The sequence below is a fragment of the Pantherophis guttatus genome, chromosome 4 (genome assembly GCF_059756535.1).
Source record: "Pantherophis guttatus breed Tessera chromosome 4, ASM5975653v1, whole genome shotgun sequence".
Classification (NCBI taxonomy): Eukaryota; Metazoa; Chordata; class Lepidosauria; order Squamata; family Colubridae; genus Pantherophis; species Pantherophis guttatus.
In genome coordinates, this window is record NC_142066.1 from 48104728 (window position 1) to 48124979 (window position 20252).

At 37.3% G+C, this 20252-nt stretch overlaps 1 protein-coding gene across 17 annotated transcripts in view; it reads right to left on the reverse strand.

The window, feature by feature from the left end:
* Positions 1 to 20252, reverse strand: part of SRCIN1 (SRC kinase signaling inhibitor 1) — a 305422-nt gene that overhangs the window by 168943 nt on the left and 116227 nt on the right. The window contains exon 1 of one of the 17 annotated variants that reach the window (XM_087892094.1): positions 11036 to 11976. The exons of 15 other annotated variants lie outside the window; for them this stretch is intronic. The gene's annotated coding sequence lies outside the window, so the exon portion shown is untranslated. Of the gene's footprint in view, positions 1 to 11035; positions 11977 to 20252 lie in introns of those variants that run through there. One more of the 17 variants, XM_034415640.3, reaches the window with a different exon arrangement.

Below are 20252 nucleotides of genomic sequence, written 5' to 3' on the forward strand. Positions count from 1 at the left end.
TGCCATTTGTTAAATACTATTCTCACAAGCTAAGCAGTTTTGTCAAGAATTAACTCTGGAAATGCCAGTTGGCCCAGCTGACTCTAAAACTGGCATCCAGATGCTCACAAGAGAAAAAAATTAGAAACCGGAGCAAAGTTGGTATCCTACATTGGACTGTTGGATGGATAAGAAAACAGCTGAATGGATAAGAAAACAAAGCATTGCCAACAGCACCTAAGTCAGAGAAGATGCAAGTGTGAAATTCCAGAACTGAAATAGATTACAAGAAAGGTCTATTTTTCAAAGTTGGAAAATTACATTGGCTGTGAGAAAAGGGAGAGGGGCTTTAGAGCAAATCTGGGCATCTTTTGGTTCCCAGGCCATTTCTGCCTCTTTGGCTGTCCCTATCCACCCCATGTGAGGTCAATTGGAAATTAGAAATCAAATGTAAATAAATGTACACCATGCGTGCATTACACTGCATCACTTTTATTTTGAAGGCAACTACTTCTTTTTCAATTTACATATATGCATGCATGCCTACACACCTTCACAGCTTTATTGGTTTAGTCTTCCATAACAGTCTCTGTTTCTCATGTGGCCACTTGGGAAAGTTAATTACCTACCTCTGCTTTAGAGGCTCACTATTCTAATGATTGCTAGGAAGCAACTGACAGTGTGTATGTGGAAACAGGGGAAAAAGAAGAAGGTGGAATTGCAAATGTATGTTCAGTATGTCTTTCAACATACCACCTCTGTTCAATTATTCTGAGCCAATCCACTAAGCCACATGGGGGAATTTAACCCTTTCTACCCTGGCATAAAATCATATATATATTGCTATATACTCAGTTAGAAAGCCTTTTTTTCCTTAACCTTAATGAGCAAAAATTGCAACATTAGTTGTAAGGGGGCAGAATTAACTTTCTATCCCCCAATTACACTGGGATGCAATTTCTCTGATATTATTCAACTGATCAGCAGGCAATTCCTAGCAGTAGGAAAAGCAGGGCTGTAACCACACCCCTTTATCAGCAGGAGACACTGCAGGTTTCCTAAAATTAGACTGCTGCTTGAATACAATCTGCCTGCACTGGGATGCACTTTCCTGAATTAAAGATAAAAGCAAGGGAATATTTATTGGAAATTGAAGAATGATAGGAATTATATATAAAAGCAGATATACAAAAGGTACAGTTGAGAGATACATAGTCTCCAAAGCCTATCAGAGAACACATACATGGAAACTAGGAAATGAATATAAATTATTCTATAGTAAAAGATTTTTCTTTTGCCTTTTTTCCATGGTCTTCAATATATAAGATTGTCCTGCACAACAGCTGCTTAAATTCATATTTCTTTAATATCGGGGCAAACAATATTATACAACTGTATACAAGTTACAATTGTGGTTGTAAGTAGTTTTCGACTTGATTGAGACTGGAATTTCCATTGTAGGTTGATGCAATTGTAAAACAAGTCATCACATAACTGGACTCAATTTTATGACTGTTTTTACACTGTGGATGCTAAGTGAATCATACAATCATTAAGCAAATCCAGCATCTTGAATTGATTTTTGTTATCAGCAGCCAGCTGGAAAGTTGCAAATTGTGATTATCTGACTATAAGACTCTGCAACCATAATAAATATGAGTTAGTTGCCTAGTGTCCATGCAATCACATGACTACAGATGTGGTGCAAGAGTGATAATTCTGAGGATGGGTTGTAAATCCCTTTTCCCAAGGTCATTGTAACTTCAAAGTGTCTTTAAACAAATAATTGTAAAATGAGGATTACTGCACTTGAGATATTTCACATCTAGCTGCATCCATCAAGGATTGTAAATCAAGAACTTTCTACATGCATTTTATGAGCTCTATCTGCCCCTCCCTTTTTAATAAATTGAATTATCTAATCTGATGAAATTTGAAAATATTTTTTTCCTAAATAAACCTTATATAGTTAGAGACAACAATGTGCTTGGTTTTTCCTGACATAAAAATAGGATTCTTTTGGGCTAGAGCTAATATATACTAATATAGTGATACAATAGATACCAAAAATATGAATGATGGGGTAAATGTGCGTTATAATCAGAGCTAACTGTCTAAAGGAAACATGCCAAATTAATGAACAACTCTTCATGTAAATAAAAGTGGATCTCATATGCAAAACCCACTTGACCTTTTATGGATTGACAAACAACAAATCCAAGTGTGTCATTGAATTATGTGTGATATCAACTTTCCTAGCAAGATAAATCAGGAAAGACTTCATTGAAGAAGTGATTGAGGAAAATTGAAGACTCAACAAGTCACAAAAATGGGACTGTTTTCTGTACAAGAAATGGCTTGAATTTGGATAAAGATTAGATGGCAAATAAAATCTGGTAACAGATGAGCTTGAATCGTATGGAACAATAAAAATGTATCGTGTATCCAAGACATTATTAGCCTTCTGGAGTTGTAATTCCTTCCTCTTTTTTATTTTGTAAAAATTGCTTTAGAATCCTCTACCCATTACAAGAAGTTCAGTAGCAATGCTCCGCTTTGTTTTCATATGCAATAAAAGAAAATTCACAACCTTAATAGATTATTTCTCATGGGAAGAAATTGTGCTCACATAGAGAAACAACATGCAAAAACAGAAAGGAAATTCAGGGAACTTGTAGATCATACACTGAATGGAGGGGGTGGGGGAATGATACACCTCTAGTGAAGAAACAGATTTTCCCAAATTTATAAAGCATTAAGAATGATAACTATAGAACAGATATAAGAATTTCCACAGTTGTTTATGAATGGAACAGAAAGCCTTGGAAAATGATGGGCTCTTCTTTGATAATATGTTTAAACTAATATAAGAATGCTTTGCTAAGAGGTTAAGCCATATGAGTTTTGAAGAAGGATTAGCACATGCTTTGCTGTACATTCAGGTTTAACAGATGGTATTTGGGGGCTGAACTAGGCAGTCTTATGTTACTGTTAATATAAACTAGCAGCAAGCAGAAAGTAGATCCAGGCCTGGTAGTAAATCTCTACAATGATTTGCAACAGATTAGCATTTCTGACTACTAGCCAATTAATAAGAAGACTCTTGTTTTTTTTAAAGTTAAGCTACTGAGACGAAGACTGTTTTAAGAGGAAATCAGGATATTTATATGCAAGAACTATTTGCTCTGCTCTGCTATGGAAAATATATTTCCTTGTTAAATATTTGCAGAGGCATCTTGTTCCTTAAGTTTAGGTGTATCTGTATATCTATCCATCCTACTCTCCCCCTTTAAAAAAACGAACAACCCTACAGCCTGAATTCTGTCCAAACAATTGTAAACAACATTAAGTTACACACAAATATGGCCCAAAGGTTGACTTTATAGAAGGCAGCTCCTGGGATTCTATAAAGTAATTACTAATTATGTTAGTGTTAAATCCTTAATGAATGCTCTTGTTTGTTGGTTGGTTTGTTTAAGGTGTCACCAAGTCAGTGCTGATTCTTGGTGGGGAAGTCCCTGCGGTTTTTTGGCAAAATTTCAGAACTGGTTTTGCATTGCCTCCTTCCTAGGACTGAGAGAAAATAACTAGCCAAAATCACTCAGCTGCCTTGTGTCTAAGTCAGGACTAGAATTCCCAGTCTCCTGGTTCCTAGCCTGATGCCTTAACCACTAATATTAGACAGGTTCTCTTCCAAATGAGTTTATTACTAAACTAATGTAATATGTTTTGCATTTAAAGTGGAAACCAGAAGTAATCGAAATCCCTGCAGTCAAACAATATAAGATACTAACAATTACACTGCTTATAATGTCTTTGAAGGACACCTAGCTGGTCCGTTTCAGTGATAAAATGCTGAATTGAATGGGTGCTTGGCCTGATCCTACAATATTATCTCTGGACATGTTTGGGGAAGAGATGGATGAATTTTGAAATAAAAGAAGTGGAATTAGAAAGGAAGGAATAATGGTTAGATTAATAGCACTAATATTGCTAGCAAAATGTCCATCATTATGGCAGGCAGAATAATGTGATGGAAAGCAATAATGTTCCTTAATATAGTTCTTTACTTTTACCCTTTATGTGAATGACCATTTAGCAACAACCTGCTAATGCATGAGAAAGCAGATGAGTGCCTTCTCAAATGGAAGAGCCAGATCAATCTATTTTTCATTTATATACATTTTTGTGCTTCATAATTAGGCCACCGCATCCCTTTTTTCATTAAAAAGGACAAAATCCAGAATTTATAGTATAACAACCCCTTCCAACAAGATATGCTTTGTATCCAATTTGTAGCATTTTCCTGGAGCTTTGCATTATGAAGAATTACAGCGCATATTATCCCCAAAGAATCCTCGCAAGTAACTCAGGATACTATGATATAAGGCTGCTCCTTGCCTTGAGCTATAGTTGAGAATGAAGTAAAATCCCTCTCTGTACAGCCATATCCTGAATTCTATTTCTTAGTAACATGAAGGTGGTGCATTTTTTTTTTTAATTTGATTTATATGCCGCCCTTCTCCGGAGACTCAGGGCGGCTTACAATGTGTTAAGCAATAGCCTTCATTCTTTTGTATATTTTATACAAAGTCAGCTTATTGCCCCCACAAACTGGGTCCTCATTTCACCTACCTTAGAAAGGATGGAAGGCTGAGTCAACCTTGAGCCTTGGAGACATTCGAACCAACAGAAATTGCAGGCAGCTGTGTTAATAACAGGGTGCACTAAACCACTGTACTATCAAGGCTCTTTGAAGGACTTCCTTTTTTATAGTTACCTACTGCCTACCTACTAGGGCTAAATGTCATTTAAAAAGACACAATTCTTTGCCCCAAGGAGGTTACAAACTAAATATGGATGGTGAGGGAGATGCATAGCTAGCAGTATAGAAAGGAGGGTGGGGTGGGTGTGTGTGTTTGATGCAGGTACACAATAGCGGACAAAAGATGCTGATGATACAGATGTATTTGGGCAGTAGAGCAGAAAAGCACATTTTGAGAGAAAAGACAGTTGATGAAGGGGCAGAGAGACTGGAAGCTTTAGAACTGCCAGAACTAGCAAAGGCGTTGGTATCTCTGATAAATGATTGCCACTTCTGCTGATGCTTTAAAGCAATTTTGTCCACAATCAGGCCTCATTTGCATAATGAAAAACATCTGCACTATTTTTTTTCTGCTCCGTTGCCAAAAATAGTTTTTGTGACTGCAGGATTTGCATATGGTTTACCACCCTCTTCCTTGCTCCCCCAAAATGTAAATTAACCCTTCCCTGAAAAATGCCTTCCATGGCTGCTGTTTAGAATTCTTTGCATATAACTAGTTAAGAATAATAATTAGTGGCTCTAAAGAAAATGGCAGACTGCTCTCTTCCCCCACCCCCGCTCCAGCTACCCATTGCCAACACATTTGTAACCAGCTTAAAGAGGGATGTATAAGCATTACAATGTGCAATGCTTTGGGATACTTGTGGTTCCTGTCTAAAAACTTCCAGTAGAACCAATGATATTCCAGCAGTCCCAATATTCACAAGGGTAAAGACATAGGTTTAGCTCTACTTTCAAAGAGATGCTTTTTTAAAAAAATGAAACGGATTATTTTAATATTATCTATTTCAGGGAAACACACCTTTGCATCAGGGGTGGGTTCTACTTACCTTTACTACCGGTTTGCAACGGGGCCCCATGCATGCGCAGAAGCTTCCTGATGATGTCAGGGTTGGTGGGCGGAGCCTCCTGCTGGTTTTAGTACCGGTTCTAAAGAACCAGTCCGAACCGGGGGCAATCCACCACTGCTTTGCATCCTTAATTGTACATCATTCTAATTATTATAAAACTAGTTTTACTGTATCAATATAAGGCAGAAGACAAAATATCTGTTCTATTATGCTTATGGTCTGTTCTGAAAGCCAAAAGGATAAACTTGAACTTTGGTGCTATCCCAAAATGCAGAATTTGACGGTGAGAAATGTAGAGCGCTACACTAAGATGGAGAAAACAGGTGCACAAATATAGGATAGGTGGTACTTGGCTTTACAATACTATGTATGAAGGTGACCACAAATTAAACATCAACCCCCACTACACTGTAGCTGCAAAAGAGCTAATGGAATCTTGCTGAATCAACAGAGTTATAGTGTCAAGAACATAGGAAGTTATATTTCTGCTTTATGTCTCATTGGCCAGATACCTGGAATGCCGCATCTAGTTCCAGTTACCACAATACAAATACACTGAGAAATTGGAAGGGGCACAAAGTGATGAAAGAGCAGAAGGGCTTGGAGGTTAAATCTAATGAAGGAATATGCTACTTAGCCTAAAGAAAAGAAGACTAAGGCGACACATGTAGCAGTCATCAAACACTGGTTGGGCTAACAAAATTCAACAGGTGGAAGTTCCACAGTGGGAGCTACAAGAGGAAATAAAGAAGACTTTCCTCATTGTGAAGGCTATTAAACAATAGCTCCATCACTGGAAGTTTTCAAGCAAAAGGTGGACAACTATTTTTATCTTGGACGGCATGAGAATTTATGTCCTTGGCAGGGAATTAGTCTAGAATTGCTTCCAAACCTAAAATTCTATGATAAGATTTTCTCAGTCATGCCGACTGAGAGTCATGCTGAAACAAAATCCCATCAGTTGGTTCTCACCTTTTTCAATAGGATTGTAGCAGGCAGGAACAGTCCTAATAAGAATTATTTGCCTCTCCTACTGATACTGAAATATCCCCCATTACCCTTCTCTTCAGTATAGTTGATCTGATGGGTTTCACTGGCAAAATCATAGGAGAGAAAAAAAATGTTATTCCTTCCACTATATACTGTAAACCAACTGAAATTGGCTCTTCTATGATTTCTTTAAATTTCAAACATAAAAATATGTGGCCTGCAGATATTAAATTAAACATGTCAGAACTGAATCTTTTGCATTAAGTCCAACCCTTACAGCTACCACAATATGGTTGAAAGTTTGTAAGAAATGACTCCTGAAATCTTGCAAGAAATTGAGTAAGTGTTTTTCCATTAGTTGGGGCAGAATTTTGTTGTCTAACAATAACCCTTTCCCATATAGCTAAGAACGCCCAGTAAAATTAAAAGTACCACAGAACGAAAAGCATTAAATAAGAGCACAGGCACATTTGTTCTGTTTGACTGATTCATACAGATAATAGAATTCAGATTCCTATTTGTGATTTATTCTGATAAACTGCTTTCTTTTTGCAAGAGAGAAATGAAATTAATAGCCTGCAAACAGTTTTATATTTTGAAGCATTGAATGATACAAATACACTGTTCAGAATGGCTTTGAAAGATTTAGGAAATATTTATTGCATGTGTAGAAATGATAAAAAGTGCAGCTCTGTTCCACACCGGCCAACTTCCCTGGTATATAATTTAGAGTCATTATTCTATCCACCCAACCAATTGCTGATTGCTGAGCATTTTACTGGCATATATGAATGTCAGGAAGCACAAGATGGCTGGAGCTACAGCATCACAGTGCACTGGAGGGTATCACTAAAGCCAGACGTTTCTTTTATACCAAGGTCAGCAATGGTTTTAGTGCAGCATTTCAAGACGTAGTACTGATTCATCTCACAATGCAACTGATTAAAAGCGTAAGCCTAAATATCTCTATTTTGAAATTCCACCAAGTTCAGTACAACTTATTCAAGTGGTTTAAAGGTCTGCAGGTTTACTCTATTAGAAATTAAGAATGGAGTGAGGGGGAAAAAAGGATGTAGTTACAACATTTTGCCTTTAGGAATCTCTTTAGGCACACATGTTGCATTGCTCCTATGTTCAGTGCTTTTTCTCTTTCCCTTTTACTCCAATCCATATGCAGTTCCCTTTTCTCCAATTACACGCTTCAGTAGTGGAACATGCCAGAGCTTCTGACTGCTAAAGAGAATTAGTTTTAAAAGGCCATTTGTGCAAACCACACAACAGGATGCTGCTTCTTGTAGCCTTCTATTTTTTTTCCCTAAAAGAAACAAAAACCTTCTTTCCAGCATGGCTTTTCTATTTTCTTTTTTAATACTAATCTATTAAATATTACAATTTACAACAATATATTAATGCAAAATAAAAAATAGAAGGTGCAAAAAAGATAAGATAAAAAAGATTTAAAAAGGAAAAATAAGAATATATTAAAGAAAAAGTATATAAAGCCTTTTTTATTTTCTGTCTCAGTTCTAAAAAAAAAATCTGACTCATCATGAGATACAGCTCTCCCTGACATTTTTTGGGAGGCAAACTGAATAGGGAGGCAATCTTGCAGAGAAGGGATGCCTTCAACTGAGTCCAGATCTAGTGAGAAGTAGCCATGCAAAGAAGCTTTCTCTATGAAACTAGGCAGCAAGGAGTTCATCAGAAGATGGGTGGAGATGAGTGGAGAATCTCCAAGATTGGAGGAATATACAGCACGCTGTATGAAAGCAGTCATGACTGCATAGCAATATTAAAGTCCAAGACCTTGATGATTAGTGTTGGGGAACAGTCTTCCAGTTTCTACCTACAATATTACAGATCTAATTCCATGGCAACTTCTGCATTTTGCTTTTAAATGTTGGATGAACTGTGGGTCACAGTTCACCAACTGTGCTGTTGGTGAACTATGGATCACATCTAGGGTCAGTTTCTCAATCCTCAAGGCAGGTGTGTCTGCATGTTGATCTGTTAATGAAGAGTCCTTGGTGGTCTATGAACTGGGTTGTCTCCTTGTAGACATTTTATTACCTAAACTAGGAAACATTATCAGTGCCAGTCCTAGGACTAGCACTGATGACGTTACCTAGTTTGAGCTACAAATTTCTCCTTTATTGGATTGCTACTAAAAGTGATGTGGGAAGTACTGTTTTTATTAACTGTCTGGGCAAGTCCATTAAGTTTTCTTATCAAAGCTTTTGGAAATAGTTTGTCATTGCCTCCTTCTATCGCTGAGAGAGAAAGTAACTGGCCCAAGGTCACCCAGGTGGTTTTTTGCCTAAAGTGAGACTAGAACTCATGGACCTGGTTTATAATCTGATTCCTTCCAATTTTTAGCCTGATTCCTTATTTATTTATTTATTATTTATTTATTGGTTCGATTTATATACCACCCTTCTCCGGAGTCTCAGGGCGGCTCGCAATGTGTTAAGCAATAGCCTTCATACTTTTGTATATACCTGCTTAGTAGGGCTTTCGGCCCCCCCAAGTGGTGTTCTTTTTTATACAAAGTCAGTTTATTGCCCCCACAATCCGGGTCCTCATTATTCCTTGGTTGTCCTAACTTAACTTCTAAACTATGACACTGTACTTCAAAATCTTTGGTAATGCCCCAAATGTACAAGATAAATGTACAGATGTGGTATCTGATTAAATTATATATCTTACTGGAAATACGCAAAAACATGAATTTAAAAAAGTGGGTGTGTATTCGAATACATGCATTTATTCTACGGAGATTGTCCGAAACATTTACACATCATCAGAAAAAAGCAGTTCCTCATTAGATAAGTATATGTCTCTGACACAATTAAAAGTAGTAGAGAGAATTGATTGATGGAGCACAATATGCCTGAGTTTCCAGGGGATTATTTCCTTGTTAATTATTGGGAAGAAAGACAACACTGATATTTGGGTTTTCTGCCTCGAGCATGAAAATATTCCTGGATCAAAAAAAAGCTTGTATTACATGCTAATCTGATAAATTAATGATGGCAGAAATATGCTCAATATATGGGAAAAATCTAAAATTTGAGTGCATGGTCTGCATTTGCTGCTCTAGCCAAATTTCAAAGACGCAGTAAAACTCTGTAATTTGCTTGAATTTAGTTCCTGCACTCTACCTTTTCACTTGGATTCTATCACTGCCAACCTTTCCTCCCCTATCCTTTCCACCTGCCAAAAACTGTCCGATTTCCATCCTGCTCTCTGAACAATAGCAAATTGCCTGAAGCTCTGCCCAGTCTATAGAACATCCTCAACACACACACCCCCACAGCTTCTCTCTCAGTAGCTAATGGCTGAGATTCTGTTTGCAATGCCAGAAGCAATTTGAGCACAAAAATGGGATCTCTCTCTCTCTCTCTCTCTCTCCCCCTCCCTCCCAGAAGGGAATTGCTCCGACCCTCAACCCAGTTTTTCTCCCATTATGGTGGGCTTAACCTCTTTAAGACCAGGCATTTATCCCAAAAATAAATCCTGAGCTTCGCATTTTTAAAAGCTTAAATAAACAGGAGCACCTCATTCACTGTTTCATATGCATGGACCTCCATACCCAAGATATAATGTCAAACATTTTCCCTACAGCAACTTCTGCTCAGCTAAAGGTCATTGTGGGGTATGTGCATAAGGGAAGATAGGGATCCTCCTCTTATGATGGGGTGATAGCAGCACTGCTATAAGAATGAAATAAAAGATCAGTGTCATCTGCTAAGATTTTGGTTGGTGGGGATGTCCTTCAGCCATGTGACTGGCTGAACTAGGAGTTTAGAGAAGGAAGGCTCTTTAGAGTTCAATGAAACCATGCCATGACTTCCTTATTTTTTATTATTTAAGACTACACTATTTTATAATTGAATATTGTATGTTTTTTTTCCCTTTTGCAACCTCTAGTTTTATAATCTGATGTGGTTGACCATTTAGCACTCTGTTTGTGGTATTCTATTGCTATATTTTCTTTATTCCTAATTTAATCAGAATTCTTTAATAGATTTTTATTTGAATGCTATAATCTCTGTTATAAACTGTACATTACAATGGTCAGTGACCACAATGAAGAAGTTCTGCTCCTGTCTGTCCCACCAGGTTTTGCCCAAGCAGCCATTTTGAACCAGGATAAGGGTGGAGAAAGCAATTGCCTAGCAATTAATTATCTCTCACAGAAAGGTCAAGAGGTCTAGAACAAAACAAATTTGTCTAGTGCAACTAGGGACAAAAGTAGCAATGAAGAATGAATGAGTTAATCAGATGGATGTAGTGATGGGGAGAGAAAAACAAAAATGAATATAGAAGCAGAAGGGCCTCTCCCCATTCCCAAACAAGCTGACTAATGAAAAGATTTCCTTTCTCTTACCCTCTGGATAATTCAGGAGGAGCTCCAAGCAAGCTGGAAAGTGTCACTCCAAGAGTTTTCAAGATCTTTTCTTGGATGTGCAGAGACTCCTTAGGTCACAACCAGGATCAGAGACAAACCAATGCCAAGACAAAATTCTTCCAGAAACAGAGATGCATCAAAGGACTTCACTGAAGCAAGTGTTGCATTCAGGTCCATATATTCTGATTTATCCATTCATTTTCCTTCTACCTGCAATGGAGGTTTTGTTCCTGAGGTGGAAGACACACCTGAGGATGTCACTGGGTTAGAGATGTGGTAGCCCCTTTCTCACATACAGAAATATAGCTGCCTTAGAAAATGTGATTCTGCAGCAAAGGCAGTTCAGGTTGGTAAAGCTCCTCTCTCCTTTCAAAATGAGAGCAGAAAACCTTGCTAGGTCCGTACTGCTGCCAGTACCTCACTAGCTGCTGACACCACAATGGGGAGGGGTCCCAAGCTGGACATGATGGCAGGCTTGCTCAAATCACACCCACCTTGTTGGGCGCTCACCCGAAGATTATCGGAAAAGAGGATCGCTCAAATACAGTTTATTACTGCAGTTCCATAAATCTTCATGAGGCAAGGCAGAGCGAGACAGGCAGCTGGGCCATGAAAAGGAGGGAACAGCACTCAGCAGAGCATGAAAAATAGGCAGAGTGATCATCTAGAAATGGACCAGAAAAAAAAAAAAGCAAGAGGCAGAGAGAGAGAGAGAGGGAGAGAGAGAGAGAGAGAGAAACCTGCTGCAGGACATGAAATTGCACTGAGGGGGAGAGTTGCAGGAGGGAATGAAAGAAAACAAATGAAAAATCCGTCAGACTGATGAGAATCTTCAGGGTCCAGGCATTAAGGGGGAGAAGGAAAAGAGAGGCACGCTCCTGCTCCAAGGTCCTGCTGCAGCTGCCAAGACGTGAATCTTTCCACTCTGCATACGCAGCGCCTGAGGAAGATGCAAGCCATTCGCTGGCTCACTAGAGTTTCCCCATACAGAGATAACCCTTTCCATTCCTCACTACTGGTGAATTCATGGCCTCCATTCCCTGACCTTCCATCTCTGGCTCCATATGCTCAGTCTCTAAAGTCAGCCACTCACATGGCTATAACTTTAAACCAGGATTTAGTCCACAGATTTGTACAAGGTCTCAGAGACTCAGAGACGCAGGGTATTTTTTTCTTGGAGCACTTAAAAGCTTTAAATATATTTCTTGTGAAGAAAAGTCCAAATAATTGAAGGCAATGGGATATGGGTGATGGGTGTTTTGGTCATCACCATTAATTATTTAAAATCTATATAATTTACAAGACACACACGAGAGTGATGCCCCTTCATCTGAAGATAAATGTCTCCCCAGGTGGATGGGGCTCAATACGCAGGATCTAGAATATCTGATAAAAGGTCATGATCTCTGGGATAGACTAACAGACGAGCCAAGGAGGCTGCAGAGAGAATTTCCATCCAAGGCTGGATTTCAAATATGTGGGCTCACATATGTCATTAAAGCATAGTGTAACAGACCTTTTTGAAGAAATAAAATTTTCTAATCAGCCTTCAATGGTTGGATTTTATACAATACGTTTAAGCACAATTCAGTTTGTTTTTTGGTTTCAGTGTAGCTATTGAAAAATAGTGTAGTGAAAATAGTGAAAAATATTAGGATAAACATGTTCAGGAACATGCTAGGTTGTAGCTACATAAAAAGTGTAAGTTGGTCTGTTGTATGATCTAGCAAAATTCACTTAATTCTCCAAATTCTCTAGCTTGGCTGATAGTTGGAGGTGATATGAGAAATAATATCTCACAGGTTATTTTGCACACTGAGATATTCCAGATTGGAATATAGTAATCTAAGCAAAGCAATTGCATCGAATATCCCAAAAAGTTAGTGCCAAATTTAATGGGCAACTCAACTGTCAATTGTTCAATTTTTCTTTTCTTTTCTTTTCTTTTGTTTCTTTGTTTGTTTGTAGCTTTCATTGGTTCACCACCAGAACATCAGTGCATAAATTAGAATCTCACTCATTCCAATTGGAGAGGCATTGCATTTATAGGCAAGTAGGTTTCAATGAAAAACATCAGAAAGAATTGCATAGTGTAGTAGTAATTTCAATATCGTTGGGACTTGTGTGTTCACACTTGGCCAATAAAGAATATTCTATTCTATTCTATTCTATTCTAGTCTAGTCTAGTCTAGTCTAGTCTAGTCTAGTCTAGTCTAGTCTAGTCTAGTCTAGTCTAATCTAGTCTAGTCTCCTCATTAATTAAACAAATGTCTAGTCTAGTCTCCTAATTAAACAAATGTTTTTGAAACTTTCTGGATGGAATGTTAACTTTTCTGAAAGTTGATTAGAGGTTGTTCAGTGCAAGAAAAGACAGGCAAAGAGCCTGAAAGATAGCTCTGACATCATTAGTAAGGATTTCCCTGCAGTACAGATACACAAAGAGTAGGCAGAGTTCCATTTCTACACTGGAGTTGCTGCTGTTATGTCTCACCTTCCAACAGCAGTAATCACTGGTCAAGTTATAGAATCATGTTCTAGAGCTGTCTTCCCCAATCTGGTTTTTTCTACATGTTCTGGACTACAGTTCTAATTTACAGTTCTGATAATGGAGAATATTGGTAGCTCAGGGTTGAAATGAGGAGTCTTTCGTGCTCTCGGCACTTGGGTGCTTTCTTGTAGACATTTCATTACCAAACTAGATAACATCATCAGTGGAATGGTATAATGAAATGTCTGCAAGAAAATAAGCAACCTCAGAGAGCACCAAGGTCTATAATTTCTATAATGTAACTGGTAATATGGCTATGCTGACCAGAAAATATGAGAGTTGTGGTGCACCCTACTAGAAGGTGCCATATTGCTGCTGTCTCAGCAATAATGACCACCAATGAGCAGGAACCTTTTATACAAAGTCCATATTTTTCATCTCATTTACACTTTTCCCAGAATTGTCTTCAATATTCTATCTGTGATTTCTAATCACAGCACACTGCTCATTAGAAAATTTGATGGAGAAAAAGTTAACTTCAGGACTCTAAAAAAACTATATTGATCTGCAAAGAAGACTGTAACAATACAACTACTTCATTTTACTCTGTATGCACCCAACAATTAATGAAATTATTTTTGGGGGGAAAAATGTGGAGAATTTTGGAAGCTATCCTGATAGTCCAAGCTACTTTGTCCAGAATGTTTTCCAGCTAACAGAATTATTATATTGTAATTTGTTTGACCAATTTAATTACCATATTTGGTATGGTATGGTATACTTCATCTACTGGATTCAGGTTAATAAACAGCTAATAGATCAAATATATTGTTTGGTTGGACTTTGTAAGATTACCTGTTAGTTCATTGTTGTTTTAACTGTATAGTTGCTGAAGGTCTGCTTTTAGTTTCTATTCTGATTTTTTTTTACTTGATTTTTTTAATGGAATGGGAAGTATGTTTTTTAATGTGTTCATTGTTATGTTTCGGTATATGCTTTTATGATTGCAAACTGCTTGGAGCCATTTGGAATTTGAAGGTATATAGAGGCTGTAATAAATCAATAAACAAATCTTCAACATAAGCAGATTAATGATACAATAAAGCACTAGTAAAGCACACTGTAGGCTAAAGGTTTTCTCAAATTAAAACGTCAGCAAAACTGGAAAGTCTTTAACTTGGCATCAAAAAGCATACAATGTAAGTGCCATACTTCTTTTTAAGAAGCATTTCATATGGACATCACCAAACACAACACGCTCCATTTTTTGTTGCTGTGTAGCATTTTTCAGACAGGACGATAATCACTATAGATAGGAGGTGGATTTATATGTTCTGAGGTTTGTATGGACCCAAATGTCTTAATTTCCAGTGCTGGTCAAGCCATCAGTGTTAGCAGAAATGCGGTTCTAGTATCACAAATTATATTCTCCCTTAGAAGTAATTAATAGTAATTAATTTATATTCAGAAAGTTAACAAGATTCATTTGAGAAAGCTCTTCCAAAGGGTGCTTAACTATATCTTGGCCAACGAAACAATTTTCTTCCAGTATATCTAGAAGTATGCATAGGTAGGGTTTGGGATTCCTTCTGGGGTTCTTTGGTTTTTTTTATGCAGACCACAGACCTATTTGGTTGTATGCAGATCTGTGCCAGACCTTCCTTCCTTCCTTCCTTCCTTCCTTCCTTCCTTCCTTCCTTCCTTCCTCCCTCCCTTTCCCTCCCCTCCCCTCCCCTTCCCACTATTGATACCCTGAAGGTGATTAGTCCTATAGTACTACAATAAGACTATTGTCCCTTTGTATTATATAGTTCTGTTTTTCATTATAGAAACAATAGGCCTCTCAAGGACTGTTCCCTGGGATCATTGTTCAAATAATGCAATGGATATGAAAAATATTGGGTGACATGAAATGGTGAATATAGTAGCCCTGTAGGTTTTTATATTTTTTTCATTTCATAAGTGGAATAGAAATTTGAGAGCAAATATATAAATATATATATCATAGCCTGCCCAGTGGTAGGGCAAGATAGTATTGACCCAGTGAAAGGGAGGGGAGTGCAGCAGCAGCAAAACTGCCCAATTGTTGCCTTGGTGGTCATAATCTGGACTAAGCAACCAGCCAGCACCACTTCCAAAGTGCCAAAATTCAGACTGAATTCTGGTTTAGCTATCACCAGGAACAACACTAGATAGGAGTAGCTTAATACTGCAATGCAGAATTCCTCCCAGTACTTCTCAAGTCTTCCCAGACTTAAATTTGGAAGTAGAAGTAGAAACACCACATTCTTACAGGACATAAGTAGTAATTCAACTGCTTATCCTCTAATCAGATATATGTTGCCATTGACCTAAAATGCTCTTATGCATTCTATATCAAACAAACAAAGCAATCTTTGGCAATTCCCTTGTTCATGAATGGAAAACTTAAGATCTGTAATGGAGTGTCCTGATAGACTGAAATGGTCTCCTACCGAATTCTAGAAGTTGTCATATTTGATGTCAGTTTGTATTTGTTGTAGGGATTGCTTTGTTTGTTTGATATAGAATACAACAAATACAAACCTGACATCAAATATGGCAACTTCTAGAATTCGGTAGGAGACCATTTCAGTCTATCAGGACATTCCATTACAGATCTTAAGTTTTCCATTCATGAATGAGGGAATTGCCAAAGAAATCTGATTATCTCTGAGTTATAGTTCATCAAGTAATCACCTGGGTTTGAACAGAAGACAATGATTCCTATCCACTGTACATGTTAATTAATGCTGCATTGCTAACCTGACTGCTTTGGTATCTATTATTTCTATTGAACAGGTCACTGTACTTACTTTACATATGTTAGCACTTCAGTTGAATTGCTGTGTTTGATACTTTCTGTGTATCATTTCCCTGTAAATTCTGTCTTTAGACTCCCTACCAAGTTTATCAAGTTGCACTTTAGTCATATCCTAAATATGTTAGGTTTCTCAGAGAACTCTAGGCTTTTTGCCCTGAATATGTTCCAAACAACATAAAATGTCACAAATTACAGATTAAACCTGTCCCCATCTTACTGACTTTTACATTTTAAATGAAACTTGTCAGTTTGTGTGTCTTCCTTTGCCCAATAGAGACCACTAGAAAGAGAAAGAAGAGGATACAGGATGAAAACAAACGTAGCCACTCAAAATCTGTAACACACAAGCAACTACAGTAGTCCTGAAGGCTTTGCTAAAAGTCATTGTCTCTTATAAGGGACTGCAGTGCTAAAACTAGCTAGTGACTAATGTACAGGTCTGGGGGGGAAAACAGAGTTCATCCCTGTTTATTTTATTGCTTCTTTTTATGATCTGATGGTCGACATTTTCCCAGGATTGTCTATCAGTCACTGCTTCTTTGAGTTCTGGTGCTTGTGTCTTCAGTGATAATATCTATCCACAATGCCATCTGTCAGACTTGTTTTTTAAAAAATATTTTATTAATTTTTCAATAAATACAAGACCAAAAACATACATACAAAAATACAAAAAAAGAATACAATAGATACAAAAAAAAAGAAAGAGAGAAAGAAAAAAAGAAAGAAAGAAAGAAAGAAAGAAAGAAAGAAAGAAAGAAAAGAACATTTTTTATGCAGAACTGTGTCCATTTACAAAATTTATCCATATAAAATACTTATGCTCTATATATTTTACTTCATCAAATTTTATTATATCTGAGCCTGATTCATCTTTCTCTTTTTAATCCATTTGTACCATTTCTCCCATGATACATAATACTCCAAGTCTGTCATTCCTTTCAATTCCAATGTTAGTTTGTCCATTTCAGCACAATCATAAATTTTTTTGATTATTTGATCCTCAGAGGGCGTCTTCAAATTTTTCCAACATTGCACAAAAGCCAATCTCGCCGCTGTTGTGATATGTAAAATCATATGTCTTGTCTTCTTATCATAGGTTTTTCCCATTATTCCCAGGAGGTATAGTTCTGGTACAAATGTCAGACTTGTTTTTGATTGCCTTCCATTTTTGTAAGCATCAGGATCTTTATTCATGACCCTTATACCTGCATTAACAAGTTTAAGCATTAGTGTGTCCAGTGAGCAGTTTTATTTTGCTTCATCTGATACTGAATGACTTGTTCATCTTGTGTTCTTCTTCTCCTTTTCTTCTACCAATTTCAACAAATTTCTCCAGTATTCAAATTCAATTCAAAAGCATTCAGTTTTCTTTGTTCAGCCTTTCTTAAGCTCCAGCTTTTACCATCATATATTAAAACTGGGAAAAACCATGGTTTTGACAGTACGTACTTTTGTTGTCAGTGTGATGTCTTTGCCCTTTAATGTTTCTTCTAGATCTGTCATAGTCATTCCACCCGGTAGCAGGCAAGTCTTTATTTTGTAGCTTTAGTCACTATCCCTGTGAATTTTTGAGTCTAGGAAGATACAAATCTGTAGCAGCTTGAACTTCTTATGTACCTATTTGCTTTGAGTTGACATTGCTAACTGGTCTAATCTTACATTTTTGTTTTGTTTTTGTTTTTGTTTTTATATTTGAGCAGACTTTTTCTTTTTATTCGTTACTTTCATCTTCAACAAGAAAGTGTCTCTAAGCCTATGTGGAATCAGACTCTGGGGCTAAAGTCCCTGTTTCCCTTAGCTCAACTGGTAAATTCATGAATAAATAAATGCATATTTGTGTATCTACAGGCATACATACATAAATACATACATAAATAAGGATAATCTCCTTCCTTCCTTCCTTCCTTCCTTCCTTTTTTCTTTTTTCTTTTTTCTTTTTAGAAAGCACCATCCTTACTCTTGCAGAATGAATAAATTCGTCCTTGATATATGCCGAAATGGTGAATGGAAACTAAGAATAAGTTTTGGACACTCATGCCCTAGTCACTTTCCATCTTGACTATCACAACCCGCTCTACATGGTTCTGCCCTTGAAGAACATCTGGAAGCTCCAGTTAGTGGAAAATGCAGCAACCCGCATAGTTTTGTGCAGATCTCGGTGTGCACATGTATCACCTCTCCTGCAGGAGCTGCACTGGTTGCTGATTTGCTTCTGGGTGAAATTCAAGGTGCTGGTTGTCACCTTTAAAGCCCTTCATGGCTTTTGACCAGGTTATCTGAGGGACCATCTCTTGCTGGTCACATCTACCCGATCCACCAGAGCGGGGAGGCAAAGAATGTTGTGGGTCCTATCTCCTAAGGAGATACACCTGCTGGGACCCAGAAGAACGGCCTTCTCCATGGTGGTTTCCTCTCTCTGGAACATCATTCTCCCAGAGATTAGAATGGCCCCCACTCTAACACTCTTCTGGAAGGCGCTAAAGACCTGGTTCTGCCAGCGGGCCTGGGGAATGCTGCATGGGATCCAGCCCATTAAATGGCTCATGTGATCTGCTGTCACTAGGGCAGGGGTTATTTTATTACATTATTTTATTAATTTATTATATGATTCTCTCTTTTATATATATATAAATATATTTATTTATTTATATAAATATAAATTTCAATATAAATATAAATTTCCAAATAAATAAATAAAATATCAACAATATACAATATTTTTCTGTTTGTCCCTTTTTCTTTCTTTAAAAGCATCCATCCTTTCACTCACAGAAAGATTGTGAATGGATAGGATATAAAAATGTATGAATGAATACAATATATGTTTACACACTTCCTAGCATACACAAATTAAGCAAAATGCTAAAACCATAATATCATTTGATATGGGGACAGGCTCATTGAGATGGCCATTATATAACATAAGATAACATTATAACAGCTTCTACAACTTTTACTGTACCTCAACAATACATTGAAGGAGTATTCCTATCTTCACAAAATTCAATGCAGATAGTACTTGCTTAATTATCACAATTGGGACAGGCAACTCTGTCACTAAGCAATGTGATCATTAAATAAGACATTGTGTGATTGCAACTTGTGGTTTTTTTTCTGCCAGCTTCTTCACTGACTTTCCTTGTCAGAAGTCAACTGTGAAGATGCAATTTGTGATTTTGTCACCGTGATTGTTGTAAATGCTTGCAATTATGAAGAACATAACTCTCAATCACATGACTACAGAATTGCTGTGATGATCATAAGTGTGAGAACCAGTCATAAAATTGCTTTTTCAGCATTGTTGTAACTTCAGTCATTAAACAGGACAGTTGTTAAACAAGGACTTCCTGTTGTCTCAGGGCAACAATTGATATTCCTTCTACCACTCAGCATCATCTACTATCAAGAAAATCAATCACAAACTGCTTCTCTGATTTTTTTATCATGATTGGGGTGACCTGTGAATGGCCAGTTCTATATGCCTTGACTTCTTCCCCACTGGTCATAACTGTTGGAATATTCAATGGCAAGCCCTTTTATATCCTGAGGAGCACAGAAGTTGCCTTGCCTGGGACTTTCCCTATGGACCAGGGGTTTTTGAAGAACGGACACTTGCTCTGCAATTCTAGTTGTGAAAACTCAGATTTAACAAGATTAAAGACATGGGAATAATGTACTAATCTCCCAATTTCTCAGAAGACAAGGAAGTTCGAGAGATAGCAATTTCCATGGGAAAAATAGCAATTTTTTTCAAAACTGCTACTAAGAAATTAAGCATTTACATAGGACAGGAGATGGGGGCTACCATGGAAGCTGTCCTTTTAAGGGATGAATTGTTTTATTATTATTATTATTATTATTATTAT